We start from the raw sequence: 25,703 nt of genomic DNA, 5'->3' as shown, positions 1-25,703 counted from the left end.
CTAATATTTTTATAGTATCCAGCCTTACATTTAGGTCTTAACCCATTTTGAGTTTAGTTTTGTGTATGGTGTTAGGAAGTGTTCTAATTTCATTCTTTTACATATAGCTGTCCAGTTTACCCATCACCACTTATTGAAGTAATTCTACTAATAATATTTTCCTGAGGCCTCAGCTATCAGTGTACTTGACCCACAGTGAGCCACAGCCAACCTCTGCCTCCCCAGGAGGCCCTCCAGTACCTCTAGGTAGGTCTGTGGACTCACTGTGAGTACTGTGGGGGTAGTTCAGACTCTGACCTGGCCCAACTCCCATACGTACTTGCCCCTGAAGTCCATAGCTGCTAAAACTAGACCAGTCTCAGTTGTAGAAACACTTGTCCATTCAGATATTCTACAGACAGTGTTTATCAAGCTGATTGTGGGGATTTAACCTGTGCTTGTGCAGCTGCAGGGAGAAATTTTTGTTCCTCTTCCTTAGTCGCACAAGCCCTCGGGCTCAGCTTTGATTTTGGCCCCATTTCTGCATACGGGCTATCCTCAGGCGTCTGTTCCCTGCCTACAGGACAGGGGGTAAAAGCAGTGGCTGAATGGGACACACTTACTCAGGCCAGGGAGGGGTAAGGCAGCCACAAGTGGAATGTGGGTGAAGTGCCTGTGGTGGCAGAGACTGGCAGAAATTTGAAACAGACTGTGGTGTGCTGTGGGGTCTTCTGGGGAAGTTAGACCCAGATCACAAGACCCTTGGCCGTTGCGGGCTGTACAGGTTCCCAGGAACCAGGAAGGTGTGGGCAGTAACCAGACTTTGCTAACAAGACCCTTGTTGGCAGTAGTGGCAGCAGTAGCAGTCCAAACTTGCCTCTAGGTTTTGACATAGCAGCTATGGCTTGCACCAGTCCCTGGAGCTCATATAAGGTAGGCAGTGCCTGCCACCTGGGAGTGATTGGAGAAAGAAGTTCCTATGGTGGACCTGCCCCTTCCTCTTGCACTCCCCAACAATGGCCCCCTGCCTCTCTGGAAGATCCAGGCTTCTTTGTAGACTCCCTCAGCTGTGGCACACTACACCCTAGCCCCCTCAGGTTGTCTTCACGTAGCCAACCCCAGTCCTCTCCCTGGGGTCTGACCTCCAAAACCCAAGCCTCAGCACTCAGCCCCCACCTGAACAACTTGGGGAGTGGAGAAATATCTCAGGCTGGGGAGTGTCAGTTGGCACTGAATCTCTGTGCAAGTCTCTCTCAGCTTTTTTCTCAACACAGCTGTCACTGTGTTTTCCTCCAAGGCTCCAAAGTTCACACACTCTCCCGTCCCCACCAGTGAGGGGACTTCCCAGTGTGAGGAAACATTTCCTCCTTCACAGTTCCTTCCCAGAGGCACAGGTCTCATTCCAACTCCTTTCTCTCTTTTTCTTTCACCCTACCTAGTTATGTGGAGATGTTCTTGCCCTTTTGGAAATCTGAGGTCTTCTGCCAGCATTCAGTAGATGCTCTGTGAGAGTCATTCCACATGTAGATGTATTTTTGTTGTTTCTGTGGGGAGAAGGTGAGCTCCACATCTTACTCCTCCACCATCTCGATCCCTCTGTCCCCACCCCCCCAGTATCTGTAATGATGAAAGGAAACTCTTTTCTTTGCAGTGTAGTGGGACTTGTGACATATATTATATCATTTATAGTAAATAAAGAAACTGCTTTCTGTTTACAAATTTTAGTGGAGTCTAGATCAAGATGGCAGAGTAAGAGGACCTAGTGTTCACCTCTCCCCACAAGTACAACAAGAATACATCTACAGGAATTCTGGAAGGGCTCATGCCTCGGAGTACTTCCCAGAACTTCTGCTGCCATGTCCATGTCCCTGTGGTAAACCACAGCCATACCACCTCTGCAGGAGACCCTCAAATACAGGAGCTGAGGGATTGACAGGGTCTTGGTGCTCTCATCGGGAGTCAGTCCTGTGCCTCTAAGGTGGGAGACCTGAGTTCAGGACATTAGTCCACCAGAGACCTCCCAGCTCCATGTTACATGGAGCTACATTTCATATTATATGAAATGGCAAAAGATCTCCCAGAGATCTCCATCTCAAGGCTAAGACCCAGATACACTCAATGATCAGCAAGCCACACTACTGGACACCTTATGCCAAACAACTAGCAAGACAGAAACACAACCACACCCATTAGCAGAGAGGTTACCTTATATCATAATAGGGTCACAGACACCCCCAAAACACACCAATGGATGTAGTCCAGCCCACCAGAAAGACAAGATCCAACCTCAACCACCAAAAAATAGGCACCAGTCCCCTCCACCAGAAAGCCTACACAACCCACTGAACCAACCATAGCCACTGAGGGCAGACAACAAAAACAATGGGAACTACACACCTGCAGCCTGAAAAAAGGAGACCCCAAACAGAGTAAGTTAAGCAAAATGAGAAGACAGAAAAACACACAGCAGATGAAGGAGCAAGGTAAAAACCCACCAGAACAAAGAAATGAAGAGGAAATAGGCAATTTACCTGAAAGAGAATTCAGAGTAATGATAGTAAAGATGATCCAAAATCTTGGATAGAATGGAGAAAATACAAGAAACATTAAACAAGGGACTAGAAAAACTAAAAAGCAAACAAACAAACATAAACAACACAATAATGAAATTAAAAATTCTATAGAAGAAACCAAAGGCAGAATAACTCAGGCAGAAGAACGGAAAGTGACCTAGAAGATAAAATACTGGAAATCAATACCACAGAAGAGAAAAAGAAAAAAGAATTAAAAGAATTGAGGACACTCTCAGAGACCTCTGGGACAACATTAAATGCAACAATATTTGAAATATAGGGGTCCCAGAAGAAGAAGAGAAAAAAAAAAGGGACTGACAAAATATTAGAAGAGATTATCATAGAAAATTTCCCCAACCTGGGAAAAGAAATAGTCGATCAAGTCCAGGAAGAACAGAGAGTCCCATAGAGGATAAATCCAAGGAGAAACACACTAAGACACATATTAATCAAACTATCAAAAATTAAGTAGAAAAAAACTATATTAAAAGCAGAAAAGGAAAAACAGCAAATAACATACAAAGCAATCCAAATAAGATTAACAGCTGATCATTCAGCAGAAACTCTGCAAACCAGAAATGAGTGGCAGGAGATATTTAAAGTGATGAAAGGGAAAACCTACAACCAAGATTACTCTACACAGCAAGGATCTCATTCAGATTTGATGGAAAAATTAAAACCTTTACAGACGAGCAAAAGCAAGGAGAATTAAGCACCATTAAACCAGCTTTACAAGAAAGGCTAAAGTAACTTCTCAAGGCAGGAAACACTAGAAAAGGGAAAGATCTACAAAAACAAATCCAAAACAATTAAGAATATGGTAATAGGAGAATACATATTGATAACTACCTTAAATGTAAATGGATTAAATGCTCCAACCCAAAGATATAGATTGGCTGAAAGGAGAGGAAAAAAAAGACCTGTACATATGCTGTCTACAAAAGACGAACTTCAGACCTAGGGACACATACAGACTGAAAGTGAGGAGATGGAAAACGATATTCCATGCAAATGGAAATCAAAAGAAAGTGAGAGTCGCAATTCTCATATCAGATGAAATAGACTTTAAAATAAAGACTATTACAAAGGACAAAGAAGGACACTACATAATGATCAAGGGATCAATCCAAGAAGAAGGTATAACAACTGTAAATATTTATGCACCGAACATAGGAGCACATAAATACATAAGGCAAATGTTAACAGCAATAAACGGGGAAATTGACAGTAACACAATCATAGTAGGGGAATTTAACACCCCAGTTTCACCAATGGAAAGATCATACAAAATGAAAATAAATAAGGAAAAACAAACTTTAAATGATACATTAAACAAGATGGACTTAATTGATATTTATGGGACATTCCATCCCAAAACAACAGAATACACTTTCTTCTCAAGTGCTCATGGAACATTCTCCAGAGTAGATCATGTCTTGGGTCACAAGTCAAGCCTAGGTAACGTTAAGAAAATTGAAATCTTAACAAGTATCTTTTCTAACCAAAACGCTATGAGACTAGATATCAACTACAGGAAAAAACATCTGTAAAAATACAAACAAATGGAGGTAAACAATACACTACCAAATAACCAAGAGATCACTGAAGAAATCAAAGAGGAAATCAAAAAATATCTAGAAACAAATGACAGTGAAAACACAATGACCCCAAACCTATGGGATGCAGCAAAAGCAGTTATAAGAGGGAAGTCTATAGCAATACAATCTTACCTAAGGAAAAAAGAAACATCTCATATAAACAACCTAACCTTACACTTAAAGCAATTAGAGAAAGAAGAACAAAAATCAGCAAAGTTAGCAGAAGGAAAGAAATCATAAAGATCAGATCAGAAATAAATGAAAAAGGAATGGAAGAAACAGTAGCAAAGATCAATAAAACTAAAAGCTGGTTCCTTGAGAAGATTAAAAAATATTGATAAACCATTAGCCATACTCATCAAGAAAAGAAAGGAGAAGACTCAAATCAATAGAATTAGAAATGAAAAAGGAGAAGTAACAACTGACCCTGCAGAAATACAAAGGATCATGGTAGATTACTACAAGCAACTATATGCCAATAAAATAGACAACCTGGAAGAAATGGACAAATTCTTAGAAAAACAAAACCTTCTGAGTCTGAACCAGGAAGAAATAGAAAATATAAACAGACCAATCACAAGCACTAAAATCAAGATTGTGATTAAAAATCCTCCAGCAAACAAAGGCCCAGGACCAGATAGCTTCACAGGCGAATTCTATGAAACATTTAGAGAAGAGCTAATACCTATCCTTCTCAAACTCTTCCAAAATATACCAGAAGGAGGGACACTCCCAAACACATTCAGTGAGGCCACCATCACCCTGATACCTGATAGCAAAAGCAGACAAAGTTGTCACAAAGAAAGAAAACTACAGGCCAATATCCCTGATGAACATAGATGCAAAAATTCTCAACAAAATACTAGCAAACAGAATCCAACAGAACATTAAAAGGATCATATACGGTGATCAAGTGGGATTTATCCCAGGAATACAAGGATTCTTCAATATACGCAAGTCAATCTAATGTGATAAACCATATTAACAAATTGAAGGAGATAAACCATATGACCATCTCAATAGATGCAGAAAAGCTTTTGACAAAATTCAACACCCATTTATGATAAAAACCCTCTAGAATGTAGGTATAGAGAGAACTTACCTCAAATTAATAAAGGTCATATATGACAAACCCACAGACATCATCATTCTCAATGGTGAGAAACTGAAAACATTTCCTCTAAGATCAGGAACAAGACAGGGTTGTCCACTCTTTCCACCATTATTCAACATAGTTTTGGAAGTTTTAGCCACAGCAATCAGAGAAGAAAAAGAAATAAAAGGAATCCAAATTGGAAAAGAAGAAATAGAGCTGTCATTGTTTGCAGATGACATGATATTATACATAGAGAATCCTAAGGATGCTACCTGAAAACTACTAGATCTAATCAATGAATTTGGTAAAGTAGCAGGATACAAAATTAATGCACAAAAATCTTATGCATTCCTATACATTAATGATGAAAAATCTGAAAGAGAAATTAAGGAAACACTCTCATTTACCATTGCAACAAAAAAGAAACAAAATACATAGGAATAAACCTACCTGAGGAGCCAAAACACCTGTTTGAAGAAAACTATAAGACACTGATGAAAGAAATTAAAGATGATACAACAGATGGAGAGATATACCATTTTCTTGGATTGGAAAAATCAACATTGTGAAAATGTCTATACTACACAAAGCAATCTACAGATTCAATGCAATCCCTATCAAACTACCAATGGCATTTTTCACAGAACTAGAACCAAATGTGTCACAATTTGTATGGAAACAGAAAAGACTCCAAATAATGAAAGTAATCTTGAGAAAGAAATACGGAGCTGGAGGAATCAGGCTCCTGGACTTAAGACTATACTACAAAGCTACAATAATTAAAACAGTATGGTAATGGCACAAAAACAGAAATATAGATAAATGGAACAGGACAGAAAGCGCAGAGATAAACCCACGCACATGCGGTCACCTCTTCTTTGATAAAGGATGCAAAAATGTACAATAGAGAATAGATAGCCTCTTCAATAAGTGGTGCTGGGAAAACAGGAGAGCTACATGTAAAAGAATAAAATGAGAAAACTCCCTAACACTGTGTAAAATTTAATATCTAAATGGTCTTTGGTTTTTAGACCTAAATTTAAGGCCAAACACTCTAAAACTCTTAGAGGAAAACATAGGCAGAACACTCTATGACATAAATCACAGGAAGATCCTTTTTGACCCACCTCCTAGAGAAATGGAAATAAAAACAAAAGTAAACAAATGGGTCTTAATGAAACTTAAAAGCTTTTGCACAGCAAAGAAAACATAGAGAAGACAGAAAGACAACCCTCAGAATGGGAGAAAATATTTGCAAATGAAGCAACTGACAAAGGATTAATCTCCAAACTTTACAAGCAGCTCAATATCAAAAAACAAACAACCCAATCCAAAAATGGGTAGGAAACCTAAATAGACATTTCTCCAAAGAAGATATACAGATTGCTTACAAACACATGAAAGGATGTTCAACATCACTAATCATTAGAGAAATTCAAATCAAATCTACAATGAGGTATCACTTCACACCCCTCAGAATGGGCATCATCAGAAAATCTACAAACAGCAAATGCTGAAGAAGGTGTGGAGAGAAGGGAACCCTCTTGCACTGTTGGTTGGAATGTAAATTGATACAACCACTATGGAGAACAGTATGGAGGTTCATTAAAATCTAAAAATAAAACTACCATATGACCCAGCAATCCCACTACTGGGCGTATACCCTGAGAAAACCATAATTCAAAAATAGTCATGTACCACAATGTTCATTGCAGTTCTATTTACAATAGCCAGGACATGGAAGCAACCTAAGTGTTGACTGAGAGAAGAATGGATAAAGAAGATGTGGCACATATATACACTTATATATGAGAGTGGCATTGACATATATACACTACCAAATGTAAAATAGATAACTAGTGGGAAGAAGCTGCATAGCACAGGGAGATCACCTTGGTGCTTTGTGACCACCAGAGGGGTGGGATAGGGAAGGTGGGAGGAAGACTATATGGGGATATTTGTATACGTATAGCTGATTCACTTTTTTATACAGCAGAAACTAACACAACATTGTAAAGCAATTACACTCCAATAAAAATGTTAAAAAAAAGAATAGATCTATAAGTGGAACAATTTGTTCAGCACAGTTGATGAACACTATCAGAGGACCTCAGACACTTAAAAGGACAAGAAATGATCTTAGTGTAACAGGGTAGGATGAAGGAGAGAAAGGGAATAAAAAGAAAGGAAGAAATGGGATGGGACCCAAATCCCTGTGGGGTGAGCTGAAGGAGAAAAGAAGTTACCACACCAAGAGAGGCCTTCTCACTGGTGGTGAGATATGCTGAAAAAGAGGGGGCAGCTTTGGGATCTAGCAGAAGAAAGTACAGAGGCTGGCAGGACAGTATGAAACTTTCATGAACAGTCTGTATCACAGCCCTGACAACCCAGACAGAGATGGGTGTCCACCAGTGCTTGTGGGGGCTGACTGCTGAAACATTGGGACATGGAGAGAGGCCTGCTGTTGGCTGTGAGGATAGAGCCTGAAGGGATGGGAGTGTGGAACTCAGCTGTGCAGAGACAGCCTGAGAGGATGGGAGTGAGGAGCTCCAAAGTTGGGAATGCTCCTAGAAGAAGCTGGATCTGCCTTGGAAGTGAGGAGCCAGTGTTGAGTGGAGCACAAGGGGTAGGGCTGACATTGTGGACTCTCTCCCCAGATGCCAGCCTCTGCCTTTACAGACTCTAAGAGGTTCTCCCACCAGAGAGAGCTCACTCCAATCTGTCACAGCCTCCTGGTGGCCCCTGCCTCATGGGCACTAGAGGGGGTTCCGAGTAGAGCAAGCACACACGTCCCAGTTGTGGTCGCCTTATCCCTACCCCAACTGAGCAAGTGCTCGTGACTCAGTCTGTAGAGGCCTCTTGCCCCTCCCACCTAAGCAAACAAGTATGCTTCAGCCAATGCCTTTGCTGCCTCTCTCCTGGGCAGGGAACAAACACCTGAGGGTGGCCCACAAGCAGAGGTGGAACCAAACCCAAAGCGGAGCCCCAGGGCCTGTGCAACTAAGGAAGAGGAACTGAAATTTCTCTGTGTATCTGTGCAAGCCACAGATTAAACCCACGTGATCAGCATGGATAACCCAGCTTCTGCAGAATATATGAATGGACGAGTGCTCCCACAATCAAGACTGGTCTAGATTTACCAGCTATGGACTTTGGGGCAAGTACATGTAGGAGTTGGACGAGGTCAGAGGTTGAGCTGCCCTCAAAGTGCCCAGGGTTGGTCCAGAGACCTAACTAGGGGTCTTGGAGAGTCTCCTGGGGAGGGGGGGTTGGCTGTGGCTCACTGTGGGAGCAAGGACACTAATAGCAGAGGCTCCAGGGAATTGTTTTCTTTTCTCTTTTTTTGTTTTGTTGTTTTATTTTTTTTCCATTTCTTTTATATTTTAAAGAATTTTAAATATATTTTTCTATTTTTATTTTATTTTTGCTTTTTGTTTGGTTTTGATTGTTTTAATTTTTTAGTTTTATCTTATCATTTTGTGTTTTTTTATGTTTACTTTGATTTTTAAAAATTTGCTTTAGTTTGCTTTTTTTTGAGTTTGTTTTTGGCAGTTTTGATTTAATGGTTTATTTTTGTTGTGGGTTTTTTTTTGTGTCATTGTTTTCTTGTTTTCTTTTGCTGTTTTATCACTTTTTTGTTTGTTCTTATTTATTTGGTTTTGTTTTTATTATTTGTCTTCAGTTTGTTTGTCTGATTGATTTCTTTTCTTATTTATTTTTTGGTTTTGTATTTACTATTTGGCTCCAGTTTTGTCTGTTTATTTTCTTTTTCTTTATTTTTTTCCTGCTGCACTGCTTGGCTTGCAGGGTCTTGGTTTCCTGGCCAGAGTTCAAACCCGAGCCACCATTTTGGGAGCATTGAGTCCAGGATGCTGGAATACCAGAGAATTCCTTGCCTCAGGGAATGTAAATTGATGTGAGCTCTCCTGGAGGTCTCTATCTCAGCACCAAGACCGAGCTCCATGTAAAAGCCTGCAAGCTCCAGTGCTGGACGCCTCAGGACAAACAACCAGCAAGACAGGAACACAACCCCACCCATTAGCAAACAGGCTGCCTAAAGTTGTACTAAGCTCATGGACACCCCAAAACACACATCTTGATGAGGCCATAACAACCAGAGGCACAAGACCCAGCTCCAGAGTGCAGGCAACAGTCCCTCACACCAGGAAATCTACAGAAAACCCTGGACCAACTTCCCTCACCAATGGGCAGACACAAGAAGCAAGAGGAACTATGACCATGTAGCCTGTGGAAAGGAGACCACAAATCAGTAAGTTAAAAAAAATGAGACAACAGAGAAATATTGCAGATGAAGGAGCAAGAAAAAAAACGTAGAAGGCCAAATAAATGAAGAGGAAAGAGCGAATCTACCTGAAAAAGAATTCAGAGTAATGATAGTAAATATGATCCAAAATCTCAGAAATAGAACAGAGGCATGCATCAAGAAAATACAAGATATGTTTAACAAAGACATAAAAGAATTAAAGAACAAACAGTGGTGAACAATACAATAACCGAAATGAAAAATACACCAGAAGGAACCAGTAGCAGAATAAATGAGGCAGAAGAACAGATAAATGATCTGGAAGATAGAATGGTGGAAATAACTGCTGCAGGACAGAATATAGAAAAAGAATGGAAGAATTGAGGACAGTCTCAGAGACATCTGGGACAACAGTAAATGCACCAACATTCAGAATATAGGGGTTTCAGAAGAAGAAGAGGAAGAGAAAGAGTCTGAGAAAATATTTGAAGAGATTATAGTTGAAAACTTCCCTAACATGGGAAAGGAAATGGTCACCCAAATCCAGGAAGCACAGAGAGTCTCATACAGGATAAACCCAAGGAGAAATATGCTGAGACACATATTAATCAAACTAACAAAAATTCAATACAAAGAAAAAATATTAAAAGCAGCAAGGGAAAATCAACAAATAATACACAAGTTCCTGTTAAGGTTATCAGCTGAGTTTTTCATCAGAAACTATGCAGATCAGAAGGAAGTTGCAGGATATATTTAAAGTGATGAAAGGGGAAAACCTACAATCAAAATTACTCTACACAGCAAGGATCCCATTCAGAGTAGACAGAGAAATCAAAAGATTTAAAGACCAACAAAACAGAGAATTCAACACCACCAAACCAGCTCTACAACAAAGGCTAAAGGAACTTCTCTAAGTGGGAAACACAAGAGAAGGAAAAGAATACAAAAAACAAACCCAAAACAATTAAGAATATGGCAATAGCAACATACATATCAATATTTACCTAAACGTTAAGTGCATTAAATGCTCCAAGCAAAAGACATAGACTGGCTGAATGGATACAAAAACAAGACCCATATATATGCTGTCTACAAGAGACCCACATCAGATCTAGGGACACATACAGACCGAAAGTGAGGGTATGTAATAAGATATTCCATGTAAATGAAAATAAAAAGAAAGCAGGAGTAGCAATAGTCATATCAGGCAAAATAGACTTTAAAATAAAGACTGTAAGGGGAGACAGGGAAGGAAACTACATAACAATCAAGGGATCAATCCAAGAAGAAGACATAACCATTGTAAATACATATGCACCCAACATAGGTTCACCCCAATGCATAGGGAAATGCTAACAGCCATAAATAGGGAAATGACAGTAGCACAATAATTGTGGGGAAGTTTAACACCCTACTTACACCAATGGATAAATCATCCAGACAGAATATTATTAAGAAAATACAAGTCTTAAATGACACAGTATGCCAGATATACTTAATTGATATTTACAGGACATCCCATTCAAAAGCAGCACAATACACTTTCTTCTCAAGGGCACACGAAATATTCTCCATGATAGATCATATCTTGGGACACAAATCAAGCCTTGGTAAATTTAAGAAAATTGAAATCATATCAAGCATGTTTTCTGACCACAACACTATAAGATTAGAAATCAATTATAGAAAAACAAAACTGTAAAAAACACAAACACATGGAGGCTAAATGATATGATACTAAATAATCAATGGGTCTCTGATGAAATCAAGAGGAGATTAGAAAAAAAAACAAACCTAAGGACAGAAGACAATGAAAACATTACAATCCAAAACCTGTGGGATGCAGCAAAAAGCATTCCCTCTAAGAGGAAGTTTATAACAATACAATCCTATGTCAAGAAACAAGAAAAATCTCAACTAAACAACATATCTTCCATATAAAGCCACTAGAGAAAGAAGAATTAACAAAACCCAAAGTTAGTAGAAGGAAAGAAATCACAAAGGTCAGAGTAGAAGTAAGATGAAGAAAACAATAGTAAAAAAAATCAATGAAACTAAAAACTGGTTATTTGAGAAGGTAAACAAAATTGATAAACCTTTAGCCAGAATCATCAAGAAAAAAATGGAGAATACTCAAATCAACAAAATTAGAAATGAAAAAGGAGAAGTTACAATGGACACCTCAGAAATACAAAGGGTCAATGAAGACTACTACAAGCAACTGTATGTCAATAAAATGGATAACTTGGAAGAAATGGACAGATTCTTAGAAATGTACAGTCTCCCAAGGCTGAACAAGGAAGAAATAGAAAATATGAACAGACTAATCACAAGTACTGACATTGAAACTGTTATTAAAAACCTTCCAACAAACAAAAGTCCAGGGTAGATGAATTCTATCAAACATTTAGAGAAGAGTTAACACCTACCCCTTCTAAACTTATCCAAAACATTGCAGAGGAAGAAACGCTCCCAAGCTCATTCTATGAGGCCATCATCACCCTGATACCAAAACCAGACAAAGATATCAAAAAAAAACAAAATTACAGACCAATATCACTAATGAACATAGGTACAAAAATCGTCAACAAAATACTACCAAAGAGAATCCAATAACACATTAAAGGTCATATATCCTGATCAAGTGGGATTTATCCCAGAGATGAAAGGATTCTTCAATGTATACAAATCAATCAATGTGATACACCACATTAACAAATTGAAGGATAAAAACCATATGATTATCTCAATAGATACAGCAAAAGCTTTTGACAATGTTCAACACCAAGTTATGACTAAAAACTCTCCAGAAATTGGGCCTGGAGTGAACCTACCTCAACATGATAAAGGCCATATACAACAAACCTACAGGTAGCATCACATAATGATGAAAAGCTGAAACCATTTCCTTAAGATCAAAGATGTCCACTCTCATCAATTTTATTCAACATAGTTTTGGAAGTCCTACCCATGGCAATCAGAGAAAAAATGAAATAAAAGGATCCTAACTGGAAAAGAAGAAGTAAAACTGTCACTGTTTGCATGTGACATGAAAATCCTAAAGATGTTACCAGAATACTACTAGGGCTCATCAATGAATCAGTAAAGTTGCAGATAAAAAATTAATACACAGAAATCCCCTGCATTCCTATACACTAATAATGAAAGATCAGAAAGAGAGACTAAGGAAACAATCTCATTTACATCACATCAAAAAATATAAAATACCTAGGAATAAACCTGCCTAAGGAGGCAAAAGACCTGTACACAGAAAACTATAAGATATTGATGAAAGAAATTAGATATGACACAAACAGATGGAGATATATACCATGGTCTTGGATTAGAAGAATAAATATTGTGAAAAAGACTATACTACGTAAAGCAATTTACAGATTCAATGCAATCCCTATCAAATTACCAAGGGCATTTTTCATGGACATGGAATTAGAACAAAAAATTTTACATTTTGTATTGAAACACAAAAGCCCCTGAATAGAAAAGCAATCTTGAGAAAAAAGAATGGTGCTGGAGGAATCAGTCTCTCTGACTTCAGACTATACTACAAAGCTACAGTAATCAAGACAGAATGGTACTGGCACAAAAACAGAAATATAGATCAATGGAACAGGATAGAAAGTCGAGAGATAAACCCATGCACCTATGGCCACCTAAACTATTACAAAGCAGGCAAGGATATACAATGGAGAAAAGACAGTCTCTTCAATAAGTCATACTATGAAAACTGGACAGCTACATGTAAAAGAATGAAATTAGAACACTCCTTAACACCATACACAAAAAATCAACTCAAATTGGATTAAAGACCTAAATGTAAGGTTGGATGCTGTAAAACTCAGAGGAAAAAATAGGCAGAACACTCTTTGACATAAACCAAAGCACGATCTTTTTTTGATCTACCACCTAGAGTAATGAAAATAAAAACAAAAATAAACAAATGAGACCATATTAAATTTAATAGCTTTTGAACAGGAAAGAAAAGCATAAACAAAATGAAGAGACAACCCTCAGAATGGGAGAAAATACTTGCAAATGAAACAAATTGACAAGGGATTAATTTCCAAAATATAAAAGCAGCTCATGCAGCTCAATATCAAAATCAAACAAACAACCCAATCAAAAATGGGCATAAGACCTAAATAAACATTTCACCAATAAGTACATACAGGTGACCAACAAACACATGAAAATATGTTCAACAACACTAATTACTAGAGAAATGCATATCAAAAGTACAATGAGGGCTTCCCTGGTGGCGCAGTGGTTGAGAGTCTGCCTGCTGATGCAGGGGACGTGGGTTTGTGCCCCGGTCTGGGAAGATCCCATGTGCCGTGGTGTGGCTGGGCCCCTGAGCCATGGCAGCTGAGCCTGTGCGTCTGGAGCCTGTGCTCCACAACAGGAGAGGCCACAGCAGTGAGAGGCTCGAATACCACACACACACACAAAAAAAAGTACAATGAGATATCACCTCACACTGGTTAGAATGGCCATCATCAAAAATTTCACAAACAATAAATGATGAAAGGGTGTGGAGAAAAGGGAACCCTCCTACACTGTTAGTGGGGATGTAAATTGGTACAGCCACTATGGAGAACAGTATGGAGGTTCCTTAAAAAAATAAAAATAGAGTTACCATATGACCCAGGAATCCCATTCCTGGGCATATATCCAGAGAAAACCATAATTTGAAAGGATGCGTGCACCCCAATATTCATTGCAGCACTATTTTCAATAGCCATGACATGGAAGCAACCTAAACGTCCATCAACAGAGAAATGGATAAAGAAGATGTTGTACATATATACAATGGAATATTACTCAGTCATAAAAATAAATGAATAGTGCCATTTGCAGAGACATGGATGGGCCTAGAGGTTGTCATACAGAGTGAAGTAAGTCAGAAAGAGAAAAACAAATATGGTATAATATCACTTATATGTGGAATCTAGAAAATGGTACAGATGATCTTATTTGCAAAGCAGAAACAGAGTCACAGATGTAGAAAAGAAACATGGTTATGAAGGTGGGAAGGGGAGAGTGGGATGAATTGGGAGATTGGGGTTGACATAGATACACTACTGTGTGTAAAGTAAATAGTTAATGAGAACCTACTGTACAGCACAGTGAACTGTACTCAAAGATTTGTGGTGCCCTGAATAGGAAGGAAATCTAAAAAAGAGTGGATATATGTATATGTTTACTGATTCATTTTTCTTTACAGCAGAAACTAACACAACATTTTAAAGCAACTATCCTACAATAAAAAGTTTTTTAAAAAAAAACCCAAATTGTAGTGTTCATAAATTAACTCTGCTACATGCCTATGAAATATTCATATAGATGTAATTTTTAAAATTGAAGACCTATTATTTATTCAGTGTTATACATTAATTTTTCACTTATTAATGTATCATGAGCATTTCCTATCTTGTAATATCAAAATAGCATTTTAAAGTACTGCAATATACAATCATAGAACTCTATTTTAATCATTTTATTATTCAATTGAAATATAGTTGATTTACAATATTGTGTTCATTTCAGGAGTACATCAAAATGATTCAGTTCTATGTGTATATATTTTTTCAGATTATTTTTCAATATACATTATTACAAGTTACTGAATATATTTCCCTGTGTTATAAATTCTTGTTGCTTATTGATTTTATATACATAAAATACACCACTTATTTATTCATTCATCTGTTAATGGAATCTTAGACTGATTCCATGTCTTGACTATTGTAAATAGTGTTACTATGAACATTGGGATGCATGTATCTTTTGAAATTAGAGTTCTGATCTCTTCTGGATATATGCCCAGGAGTGAAATTGTTGGATTGTATGGTAGCTCTATTTTTAGATTTTTAAGGAGACTCCATATTGTTTTCCATAGTGGCTGCACCAATTTACATTCCTACCAACAGTTTAGGAGGGTTACCTTTTCCCCACACTCTCTCCAGCATTTATTATTTGTAGACATTTTGATAATAGCCATTCTGATCCCTGTGAGTTGATACCTCTTTATGGTTTTGATTTGCATTTCTCGGATAATTTGTAATGTTGAACATTTTTTGTGTGCTTCTTGGACATTTATATGTCTTCTTTGTAGAAATGAAAATGTCTACTTAGGTCTTCTGCACATTTTACATTGGGTTGTTTCTATTTTTGATATTGAGTTTATATTATTGGATATTAAACTCTTGTCAGTGGTATCATTTGCAAATGTTTTCTCCCATTACATAGGCTGTCTTTTCGTTTTGTTGGTGGTTTCCTTTAATATGCAAATGTTTTATGTTTGAATAGGTCCTGTTCGTTTATTTTTGCTTTTATTTATTTTGCCTTGGGAGAATGATTTAAGAAGATAGTACTATCATTTACGTCTGAGATTATTTTGCCAATGTTGTCTACTAGGATTTCTATGGTGTTATGTCTTACATTAAATCCTTTGAACCATTTTGAATTTATTTTTGTATGTTGCGTAAGAAGTATTCTAGTTTCCTTGATTTACATAAGTCTGTCTAGCCTTTCCAACACAACTTGCTGAAGAGACTGTCTTTTCTTGTTGTATATTCTTACCTCCTTTGTCATAGATCAATTGATCTTAGGAGTGTGGGTTTATTTCTAGGCTCTCTATTCTGTTTCATTAATCTATATATCTGCTTTTGTGCCAATAACACACTGTTTTGATTACTTTGGCTTTTTAGTATTGTCTGAAGTCTGGAAGGCTTATGCCTCAAGCTTTGTTTTTTTTTCCTCAGGATTGCCTTGAAGATTCTGGATATTTTCTGTTCCATATAAATTTTATGATTATCTGTTCTATTTCTGTGAAAAATGTCATAGGTATTTTGATAGGGATCTCATTAATATGTAGATTGCTTTGGATAATATGGCCATTTTAACAACATTAAATTTTCCAATACAAGAGCGTGGGACACCTTTCCATTTCTTTCAATCATTTTTAATTTTCTTTATCAATGTTTTATAGTTTTCAGTATATGTCTTTTACTCCTTAGTCAGATTTAATCTGAAGTATTTTATTTTATTTTTTGATGTGGCTTTAAATGGATTTTTTCTTTTATGTTCTCTTTCCGACATTTCATTGTTAGTGTAAAAATATGCAACAGATTTTTGTATATTAATCTTTTACTCTGCTACCTTGTTGAATTCATTTATTAGTTTTAATAGTTTTTGTGTGGAGTCTTTAGGGTTCTCTATATAAAGTATCATGTCAGCTGCAAATAGTGACAGTTTTACCTTTTCTCTTCCAATTTGGATGCATTTTATCTATTTTTCTTCCCGAATTACTGTGGCTAAGATTTTCAATATCATGTTGAATAGAAGTGGTGAGAGTGGGCATCCTTATCTTTGTCCAGAATTCAATGGGAAGGTTTCAGCTTTTCCCCATTGAGTATTAGTTGGCTGTGTCACTATTGAGTATGATGTTAGCTGCGGACTTGTCATAAACTGCCTTTATTATGTTGAGATATGTTTCCTTTGTACCAACTTTGGTGAGAGTTTTTATCATGAATGGATGTTGAATTTTATCAAATGTTATTTCTGTGTCTATTGAGATGATCATGTGTTGTCTTTTCTTTTGTTACTGTGGTGTATCACATTGATTGATTTGAGTATGCTGAACCATCCTAGCAACCCTGGAATGAATCCACCCTGATTATGGTTTATGATAATTTTTATATATTGTTGGATTAGGTTTACTAATATTTTGTTGAGAATTTCTGCATTTATATTCATCAAAGATACTGACCTGTAATTTTCCTTCTTTCTTTCTTTCTTTCTTTTTTTTTTTTTTGTAGTGTCTTTGTCTGGTTTTGGTATCATGGTGATGGTGGCTTCATAGAATGATTTTGGGAGTGTTCCCTCCTCTTCAATCTTTTGGAATAGTTTTGAGAAGGATAGGTATAAGTTCTTCTTTTTATGTTTCATAGAATTCTCCAGTGAAGCCATTCAGTACTGGACTTTTCTTTGCAGGAAGGTTTTTTTTTTAAATATATAAATTTATTTATTTTTTATTTTTATTTTTGTTGCATTGGGTCTTCATTGCTGTGTGTGGGCTTTCTCTAGTTGCAGCGAGTGGGGACTACTCTTGGTTGTGGTGTGCGGGCTTCTCATTGCAGTGGCTTCTCTTGTTGTGGAGCACAGGCTCTAGGCATGCAGGCTTCAGTAGTTGTGGCACATGAGCTCTAGAGTGCAGTCACCATAGTTGTGGCACATGGGCTTAGTTTCTCCATGGTATGTGGAATCTTCCCAGGCCAGGGTTTGAACCTGTGTCCCCTGCATTGGCACACAGATTCCTAACCACTGCGTCACCAGGGAAGCCCTAAGGAGTTGTTTTTTATTACAGATTCTATTTCATTTCCAGTGATCAGTCTGTTCAGATCATCTAATTCTTCTTGACTCAGTTTTGGCAGGCTCTATGTTTCTAGCATTTGTCCATTTCTTCTAGGTTGTCCAATTTGTTGACATGTAACTGCTTATAGCATTTTCTTTTGGTTCTTTTTATATCTGTAATAATGATTGTTATCTCTCTTCTTTAATTTCTTACTTTGTTTATTTGTGTCCTCTCTCATTTCTTCTTAATGAGTCTGGCTAGAGGTGTGTCAATTTTGTTTTTTCTTTTCAGAAAAATATCTCTTGGTGTTATTGATATTTTTCTATTGTGTTTTTGACCTCTATTTTATTTATTTCCTCTCTGACCTTTATTATTCCCTTCTTTCTGCTGACTTCGGGTTTGTTTGTTCTTTTTCTAATTTTTTTAGGTGGTAGGTTAGGTTGTCTATTTGAGACTTTTCTTGTCTGTTGGGGAAGGCCTGCATTGCTATGAACTTCCCTCTTAGAATTGCTTTTGCTGCATTCTACAGACTTTTGTAAGGTTGTGTTTTCATTGACATTTTTCTCAAGATATTTTCTAATTTCCTCTTAGATTTCATTGCTGACCCATTGATTTTTTAGTAACATGTTTTGTGGTTTCCATGTGTTCATTTTGTTCCCATTTTTCTTTCTGTGGTTAATTTCTAGGTTAATATTGTAGTCAGAAACGATGTTTGAGATAATTTCTATCCTCTTAAATTTGTTGCGGCTTGTTTTGTGACCTAGTATGTGGTCTATCTTAGAGAATGTTCCATGTATGCCTGAGAAGAATGTGTATTCTGTTTTTTAAATTTATTTATTTGTTTATTATTTATTTAATGTAATATGCTGTAGATATGAATTAAGTTCAACTGGTCTGTTATGTCATTTAGGGTCTCTGTTGCCTTAATGATTTTCTGTCTGGAAGATCTGTCCATTCATGTCAGTGGGGTATTAAAGTCTCCTATTATTGTTTTTCTGTCAATTTCTTCCTTTATGTCTATTGTATTTATTTTATATATTTAGGTCCTCCTATATTTTTTGTGTATGTGTTAATGAGTCTAATATCCTCTTCTTGTATTGATCCCTTTATCATTATATAATCCCCTTCTTTGTCTTTAGTTGTAGCCTTTGTTTTAAAGTCTACTTTGTCTGCTCAGTGTATTGCTACCCCAGCTTTCCTGTTGTTTCCTTTGCATGAAATACCTTATTCCTCCCCCTCACCTTCAATCTGTGTGTATCTTTCACTTGGAAAGGAGTCTCTTGTAGGTAGCATATTGTAGGTTCTTGTTTTTTATCCAATCAGCCACTCTATGTCTTTCAATTGGAGCCTTTTTTTCATTGATATTTAAAGTAATCATTGATAGGTATGGACTTATTGACATTTTAAACCTTGTTTTCCAGCAGATTTTATTGTTCTTCTTTGTTCCATTTTCTTCTTTTTGTTTTTCTTTTCATGGTTTGATGGTTTCCTTTTGTATTGTGCTTGAGTTTTTTCGTTTTGGTTTTTGTGAATCTATTGTATGTTTTTGATTTGTGGTTCCCCTGGTTTTTGAATGTGTTGACTCTTTATTCACTTTACACTGATAGTCATACAAGTTCAAACACATTCTAAAAGACCTACATTTCTTTCTACCTACCCCCACATTTGGTGATTTTGATGTCCTATTTTACATCTTCATGTTTATCCTTTTGCTATTAGTTGTACTTTTATAATCACTTTTACAAAATATTTTGAATGTTTTTTAATCTATGTGCTGGTGTATTTAAGTGGTCTTCAATCTGTTTATATATTTACCTTTCCTTGTGTAATTTTCTCTTTCCTACAGATTATTGCCTCTTTTCTATTTAGAGAAGATATTTCAATATATATTTTTATAAGTTGGTTTAGTATTGCTGTCATTGTTTTTGCTTCTCTGAGAAATTATCTCTCATTCTATTCTAAATAATAATGTTGATGGCTATTGTTCCCTAGGTTGCAGGTTTTTCCCTTTCAGAACTTTGAATGTATCTCACCATTCTCTTCTAGTCTGCAAAATTCCTGCAGAAAATCAGTATATGGTGGTTCTATTTGGTGTAGGTCTCTTTGTGTTCATCTTTTTTGGGACCCTCTCTGTTTTTGTACCTGCATATCTATTTCCTTCTTTAAGTTTAGGATGTTTTCAGGCATAATGTCTTCAAGTACATTTTTGATCCCCTTCTCTCTCTGTTCTCCTTCTGCTACTCCTATTAAGATAAGTGGGCATGCTTTATATTAACCTATAGATCTTGTATGTTGCTTTTTTTTTTTTTTTTTTTTTTTTACTTTTCATTTGTCTTTTTGTCTGCTGTTCTGATTGGGTGATTTCCATTATTCTGTCTTCCAGATCACTTATTTGCTCTTTTGTGTTATTTAATCTGCTATTTGTTGCTTTTATCTTGGCATTTGAGTTGCTTAATTTTCATTGGTTCCTCTTTAGAGTTTCTATTTCTTAATTTTCAGTGCTCTACATTTCTATTGATAATCTTTTTTAATTCCTTTAGCACTATTATTACCTCCTTTTTTAACCTGAGATTTAGTAGACTGGTGAGGTCTGTTTCATTTGTATTTTAGGGGATTTCTCTTTTTTTTTAAATAATAGGATATATTTACTCTGCTTTTACATTTTACTTGACTTTCTCTGTCTATGGATTTAGGATAAACCGTTATCTACTGTGGTCTTTAAGGAGTGTTTTTATTTGGGAGCATCCCTTTGTAGACTGTGGGGGTCCATTATTTTTGTTGTGAGGGCTGATTTTGTTATGGATGCCTCCCATGTCTTTCCTCAGATTGTGCTGGCTGTTATTCTCTTGATAGGAGGTGTTATTGGTGGTGTGGTGACCAAAGTCTGCACTGGATATTGAGCAGGGCCTCTCCTTTGTCCCTTGTCTGTCACAGTTCTGTATGGGGTGAGGTGTCCTCCCCAGTTGTTGGAGTAGAAGATCTGAGCATTGGGCTCAATAAGGCTCCATTGCCACTGAGTGAGTGCTCTGTCACAAAGGAGGCGAGAACTGAAACAAGTGAGGATCTTTTGCTCACAGTGAACTATGCACTGCCCATGCAGCCCTCCACAGTTCTGTCCATAAGCAGCCCAAGGTTGCATCCCTTTCTCTGTTGTGTTTGTTCCATACCTAGTGCTAGGCTGTGGTGTGAAGTGGGTTAGTGTTTGGGGTTGGGGTGCTGTGGCTGAAGGAATCAAGGTAGTTTTTTTGCCACTTGGAACTTGGGCTGCCTCTGTGGCAGGTCTCTCCCAGGACCTGTCCACCACAGATCTGGCTCCAAGATTTGATGTAAGATAGGCAGTCCTGGAGCACTCCTGTAGGGAAACAAACCACTGTGCACTTCTTCCCAGGGGCTGTATTCCTGAGATATATGTTTCTGTGGCACCACCTAGTGTGCACACTGACAAAGTCTGCCACCCACACTCACTGTGCACACTTTAACAATGGAGTCAGAGCCCAGTTCTGCCTGTGCTGAGCAGGTGCCCACAAAATCTGCCACTCCTGGATCTGCACCTGCTGTGTGTGTAGTGGCAGTGGGCTCCAAGTTTCAGCCTAGACCACACCCCAGGCCCTCCTGGCTGTCTCCACATGGCTAGACTGAGTCCTCTCCCAGGTTCTGTCCACTTGAAATTTGGCACCTAACTACTGCACCTATTAGCATCCTCCTTCTCCTGAAATCACTTTGGACTGGAAATTGTGGTGAGGTGGCAGGAGTAAGTGCTGGTCTCTCTCCACCATGATTGCTAGCAAGCCAGCACGTGAACACTCCTTGTAAGCAGAGTCCAGACCTCTCCAGCTCCTTTATCTGCCCCAGTGGACCTCCCAGCAGGCAAGGGGGCTCTCCAGGGTAAGGGTCTGCCCAAGTGAACTTTCTCCCCTTCAGAGATTCCTCCTAGGGTGTCAGTCCCATCCTAATGACTTTTTTACCTCCACAACTTACCCAGTTACATGATACATGATCTTTTTGCAGCTTTGGTTGTATAAGAGATCTTCTGCCATTTTCCAGATGGTTTTCTGTGATATTTGTTCTACCTGTTGATGTATTTTTGATGTGTTTGTTGGGGAAGGTGAGCTCCACATCCTCATGCTCTGACATCTTGGTCCTTCACCTATTTTGATTTATTAATTGACTGCTCTATACCCCTAGGTTATATTATGTTTTGCCAGAATAATGTTTCTATAAACACCATTGCGTATAAATATTGGCTCAGTTGATTCTTTTATTTAGGGTAGAGTCTTATAAATGGGATAGGGAGGATGCCTCTATGAAAGAGTATGAATAATTTAAATGGCTATTGAAATACATCATCAACTTGATTCCTTTGAAGTGTTTAACATTTTATACCCCTAGTAATAGAATATTACGATGATCATTACACCATGCTCCTATCAAACTTGAGAATATATACTTTCTTATTTTATATATTCTTAAATATATATATATATATACATACATATATATTTTTTCTATAGTTGGCACTCAGTAGGCTGTTATGAATATTGGTTAAATAAAATAAGCAAGCAAGCTCATTGCTACCGTAATTGGCATGCTTTTATTACCAGCAAAATTCTATATTTTAGTCCTTTAATGACCATTTTCTTTTTAACTCATTCCAATTAACTCTAAACTTTTATTGTTCTCCTTCATGCATTCAGCTGAATCTCCTCTTTCTCATACTCATTCCCATTGCTGAGTCTTTGTTCACATAAAAGTTCTTGGAATCTTTCTTCTTCAAATTGAAAATCTTCTTAGAGTAAATTTGAACACATATTCTATTCTTTTTATTATTATTACTTTGTGCTTTCACTAGACCATGATGCAATGTGGTGTACTGGCTTTGGATTCAGAAAATATGGGCTGAATCTTGGTTCTGGGACATTCCAGACTTTGTGTGACTTTAGGCAAAACTCTCCTCCTTTCTGTGTCTTTTAACTCACGTGTCAGTAACTCATCTACAACATAGATACTGATAACTACCTCAATGTGTTCATTTATATATTCCATAAATATCACTTGAGTGTGTACTAAGATTTATTCCTGGTAACAGGGATAGATGGTCACTTGATTAAAAAAGAGTGTGGGTGTTATAAACCTTGCGTATTTTAGACACACAGATGATGCTTAGGGATTGGTAGATGGGGAAAGCAAAATAGAAATATTAATATAATCTCTGAGAAACCACATATTGTATACATCATATACATTTATACACCATGGTAGTATTTCTGACCACCATTAAAAAGAAGTGTCATTTTTCTTGCTTTCTCACTGGCAAAAATATACCTTGCTGAAGCATCCATACACTCCCTCATTGTAAGATTTCCCTGTTTGTGGGACAGTTGGTTTATGATTTCGTTGTCAGAGAAGAAGCAGAATTAACTGACCCAAAGAGAGACCCAACCTCTGATCTTGACTTCATTAAGATTGTGTGCTAAGAACTCAGGCTGACCAATAACAGAAATTTTGTCCATTCAGTGGATGTGTCCCTAACATGTTTATTTCCATGCATATATGAATCCTTATAACTATTTCCCAGAATACCCCCAACCCTGGAGAGAATTATTTGGATGTCATGGTCAAGCTTAATGCATTTCTATTTAGGAATCTAATGTCTGGCAACATAATACATTTATCACTTATTTAATACATAAACGGTTTTTACTCTTGTCTGATACCCCAATGGTTGGCAAATTAAAGACTATACATTAATCAGTTTGCCTTTCAGTTAAGTGCAGCTATCTCATCTGTGCAGACTGTAGCTTCATCTGCCAGATATGTAGTCTGACTCAGTAAAAAAATAGAACTGAATTCCTGTTGAGGACATTATATTTGGCATTTGTTGCAGGTACAGATGATGGGTAGGAAACGAAAAGGGGACATTTTTCCCTTAGGTTTACAGTGTAAGTGGCAGGTCCTAGTGTGAGAACTCCTTGAGGCTCTTCACTTAGTGGTGACATATCTAAGGTTCTAATAAGAGGATTCTGTGTTACTTTAATCTTAGTATATATAAAATAGAACTTATCTTTCCCAAACCCAAATTTTCTTATGTCTAGTTTCAATCAACTATGTCATTCTCCAGACTTCAAGCTGTGAGGGCTATGTGCTTTTGGACCTGCATTTCTCTTCATTGCTGATATTTACTGGTCAGCACATGACTCAAACCTGCCAATTTCTCTGTATCACCTTGCCATTTTCATGACTAGCACCTATTCAACTTATGTTGAGATTACTTCTAGAAGCCTTGTTAACTGGCCTTTCAGGCCACAATCTTTCCACATATATTCCTTTTTATAAATAAATATCCTCAAATGCCCTTCCTCCATACTTTCACTTGAGAGATAAGACACGTTTTCTCACACTTATGACATTATTTTTCTTTGGCTCTCAAAAGCAAACACAATGTGGCACCAACTCTCCTGTCTTATCACCAACTATTTCCCCAAATCTTCGTTTTCCTAGAGTTAGCTGTGTCCCCTCTCTACCAGCCCATCCCTAATGAGGCTTCACACATGTTCTTCCCACTAGAAGTTCAAATCTGCTTCATTCAAATTCCTGTTCCCACATTTATTCAAAAGACAAATATTAACTGAGTGACTCCTCTGGCTAAGCTATTTTAGGCATGTGAGATATATAATTTATGCCTGGCCTCATGGAGTTTTCATTTTGAAGGGTAAAGATACTGTAGGTACATATACACAGCCCAGATCCCAACCTTCCATACTGCTATGCTCTAGATGCTAGGGACAATGAGAGCTGGTCATTCTCAGCTTGGTCTCTCTTCATAACTGCCCTCAGTTGAGGAGATTGACTTTATCCCAGATCATGGGGGAAGCTCACATACAATGACTGGTTAATGGAGGGGAAAGGCCCTGGTTATTTAAAGAGCAAAAGAATAGTTTAAATTTAAGGAAGTCCAGCTCATCTTTATTTTCAAGTCGTTCTGACCAGTACTTGTAATCAATCTAGGGCATGAGCATGTTACTTCTTTCATGTCATGTTCATCCATCCTGCACTTGGGTCTAAGAATATCTGTATGGAGTACTAGCATCAAGACTTCTTCCATAATGCTCCATGTTGCCATTACCTTCTGAGTTCTGCCATATCAAAGTGATACATTTTCCAAATTTTCCAAATTTCCTCAAAGTGTCATTCCTTTTTAAATTACGGAGAACTTTTCCCTCTTACACACAATCACAAGACAAGAGGGAAGCTTATGTAAAGAGAAGTCATGATGATATATATTCTTGACTTCTTTCTCATTATAGTACTTGAAAATTTGGGGATAAAGTGAAAATAAATATACTTTAAAGCAATAAAATAAAAGGCAATTCAATGTAGTATTTTAATCATTATTAAACATATTGTATACAACTTCCCAACATGGAGATATATATAGAAAGCATTAATACTGACTGACCATAAATTATTCCATACAGACAGGAAGAGCAATGAATAAAATTTAATACTTTTAATACTTTTAAAATAAAATTACCAAGAAATTTCATACACACAGAATCAAATTTTGGAGTTTGGGATGACTACCTTCTAAATAGGGGGACAATACATCCTTTGCTGCCAGGAATAGTTCTGGTTTATACCTGTTGTTCCAGAGTAATTATTAATTTCATCCTCATTAAAAAAACTTGAGTTGAAATTCACATAACATAAAATTAACCATTTTAAAATGTACAATTCAGTGTCATGTAGTACATTCATGATGTTGTGCAACAATCATCTGTATATGATTCAATCATCTGTACATGTAAAAGTGTTCCAAACA

Source organism: Leucopleurus acutus (genome assembly GCF_964270905.1).
Source record: "Leucopleurus acutus genome assembly, chromosome: 13".
Taxonomy (NCBI): Eukaryota; Metazoa; Chordata; class Mammalia; order Artiodactyla; family Delphinidae; genus Leucopleurus; species Leucopleurus acutus.
This window is presented reverse-complemented; position numbering follows the sequence as displayed.